We start from the raw sequence: 3,364 nt of genomic DNA, 5'->3' as shown, positions 1-3,364 counted from the left end.
GATACAAATTATGTCTAGCAGGAACTAAATCTCCCCTAAGGAGTAGGCTTAGAGAATTTATTATTATTTCCACGATGAGCAACATATTCTTAAGTTATTTTCAAGACATTTTGGGGGAAGATAATATTTGATATTATCAGTAAAGCAACCTATTAATTGATATAGGTATTTTCTGTATTTGTTTGACACTGGATTATTGATCACCAGCCTCTGGGCATTTGCCGATAGCAAGCTAGGTAAACCAGTTGGATACCGACTCTTTCATAGCATTCCTGCAGTTCACTGAGTCACACCCAGTGGGCATATTTAATGATGAATTAACAGCATGTTTCACGTATACAGCTCGCTGGAACAAGCTAATTTCATTGTTTATATTAATATTTAACCAACCACAGTTATACTAAACTCTCATCTATTAGAGTGATTAAATTGATAACTTTATCTCAAGTTAGATTAAAAGGATGATTTCCTTTTTAAAACTGTGAATATACTTTATTTAGTCATTTTTGTTTGCAACAGAAGCTATGGGAATTCAAAATTAGCATCCTTATCTGTGAGCTTCTTATAGACACCTGAAAAAGTGTCAACCTTGTGTTCCACATTGTTCTGCTGTGCTTTGACTAAATGAACCCTGATAAGCAAGCTGCCCTCCAGTTTCACGCAGATTCTCTTGTCCACAATTTCACTTGGAAGACCAAGTCCTAAAGGATCACATCTTATGCAGCTGTCAGGATATGGCTCTTTGGATGCTTTTCCTTATTTATTTATTTATTTTTGTATGGCTTTTTTTTTTTTTTTTTTTTTGAGTTGGCTTGGGAAGAATTCTCCTCTAAACAATAAAGACAACATAATTCCCAATGAACTTCAATTCACTTACTAGCTGAACTTGGATTTTCTGGAAAGATTTCAGTTGAATGGGAACAAAGATTATGATCGCTTTCTGACCACCACCAACTTCAGTTTCCTTGGCTGCTGTAATATTCTGCTCCCTGCGCTGGGTCTTGAGAGCTCCTGAAGAGCCTGGGCCCAAACTCAAACTCGTCCTTCTTGCTCAAATTCAGCTTAGGGAGAAGCTCAAGTCTTAACGAGATCTCATCAGATTTCATAGGTATTCTTTCATGTTCAGCATTTTCTAGTTATTGTTTTGTTTTGTTTTTTTAACTCAAGCCTTGATGTGCTCAAGATACTAGATTTCTAATAATAATGAAAGATAAATATTGTTTGTGTATAAGCATCTGTGTGTGTATGTTTTCCTCAACTAGGAAATTGCTTTCATATGGCAGTGAAAAAGTTGTCATCTTCATCTAAGGAAGTATCCAAATAAATCCCTATAATGGTGGCTAAGTATTATATAGTAGATATCCTCATGCTGTAGATTTGAAAATTCTCAAGCCATATTCACCATAATCCTAGAATGTTAATGCTACATGTGTTAAATGATTATAATCAATTAGAAGCCTTTTGACAAGTACTTTCTTCATTTTTTAAAAATAAGCAATATTTAAGTCTTGGCAATATGATCAACCTAATAAAGAAATCAGAAAAAAAAGTCATACATGTAATATTTATTTTCATAGGCAAACTCCATGATACTTAATATTACACATTTTCCTGTAATATAATCTTATTTTAGTGCCACAGTGGTACAGTTTGTCTCCTTTGCTCTTGTGTAACTTCCTTCAACCATTTAAAATCTGGTGATTTGCTATTTTTGCTTCCATGTAGTTTCATTTAAAAGTCAAATATACTTGGCATTTGCTAAAGTCATAGCTCTTACTCTTCTTGGAAATTCTCTGCAAGCTTACATTTTAATTAAAAAATTCATCTGCGGTAGCATCAAATTTACAATTTCAATTCTGTTTAAGCTTTGAATGACAAATTGTCCTATTATCTCATTTCTTTCTTGCTTTATTTGACTAAACAAATGCCCTACAGTAGGAACATTTACTTGTGAAGAGAAAATTAATCCATCCTTTTTACAACTCTGCAATATAATCTCTATAATACCCCACATCAGTAAAAGTAATGAATACTTCATATCTACCTTCACCATCTATTAAAGGTGTCATACACATTTTTGTAAAGAAAAAACACAGAACGTCATCCACTTTCCATTGCCCAAACCTACCATTTTGTTATTTCAAAGTATTTTACTTTTATTTTTAAGGCACAGTCTCATTTCTATTGCCCAGGTTTGAGTGCAGTGGCACAATCGTAGTTCACTATAACCTCAAACTCCTAGGCTCAGGCAATTCTCCCACCTCAAGCTCCTGAGGAACTAGAACTATAGGTGCATACCACTATGCCCAGCTAATTTTACTATTTTATTTTATTTTTGTAAATAGGGTATCACTATGTTGTCCACCCTGGTGTCAAATTCCTGGCCTCAAGTGATCTTCCTGTCTCAGCCTCCCAAAGTTCTGAGATCACTGGTTTGAGCCACTATGCCCAGCCTCAAAATCGTTCAGTAACAAATAAAAGCCTTCTTTTAAATTTCAAATTCTAACTCCCTGTTTTCTATGTTTTTTTTTTCTAAATAATAAGTGGCTGTTTCTTAGTAGCAGTAATATTTGGTTCTTAAATTATCTTTTATTTTTCATCTAAACAGTAAAATATCTACAAAATAACTGGCATCTACTTCCAAATATAAATAGTTTTCATTTGATTTCACAGCGCCCCCCCCCACAAAAAAAAATTCATTCTCTTTTCTCTCCAATGAGTTCATTTGCTACTATTACTTTTGACATCTATGGAATTTCAAACAAATGCTGTACTTCAGTACCTGAGCTAGAGAGGCCAATCATTGGTGGGTAGCAAATGATCAAACAAGACTGTTACAAGACTGTTTTCCAAAAATGATGAAAAAAATCCATTTATCATGACAGTAAGGAGGAAAACATTGTAGAAAGATTTGCAGTCTGTTAGCTCATCTTACCTTTTATTGATGGTTAAAGTATGCATGATTCAGAAAGTATACAGTTTAGCATGTTTGAAATTTTCAAATCTACTTTATTGTATAAAATATGTACCACCTTTTAAATTAATTTATAAGAAAATTTCATCAGTGTTATTTTGATATAATACTTCACATTATTTTGCTGTCATGCAGAAGATGAACTTCTTTTTAATAAAACTATTTGCTTCAAGATTGTTCTCATGGCTCTTAGTCCATATAATTTCTAACAGGATACAAATATAATCAAAAAAGTATTTAGGAGGAATTTTGAGCACAGTATTTAACTTTTATCCTCTTTTTCTTATGATCTACTTAAATTATTATTGGTGCGCATTCTTTTTAATTAAAGGCCTAGGACTAATATAGTAGAGTTGAGCAGCCACATTTTTCTCAGTAAAATGCAAAATA

The 3,364-nt window shown here is 33.0% G+C and overlaps 1 pseudogene; it reads right to left on the bottom strand.

Annotated features, from left to right (window-relative positions):
• Positions 1-522: 522 nt before the first annotated feature.
• Positions 523-2,961, bottom strand: LOC111536547 (annotated as a pseudogene).
• Positions 2,962-3,364: the final 403 nt, after the last annotated feature.

Source organism: Piliocolobus tephrosceles, chromosome 12 (genome assembly GCF_002776525.5).
Source record: "Piliocolobus tephrosceles isolate RC106 chromosome 12, ASM277652v3, whole genome shotgun sequence".
NCBI lineage: Eukaryota > Metazoa > Chordata > Mammalia > Primates > Cercopithecidae > Piliocolobus > Piliocolobus tephrosceles.
Note: the sequence above shows the minus strand (reverse complement) of the source record. Positions and strands in the feature narration are given on the sequence as shown.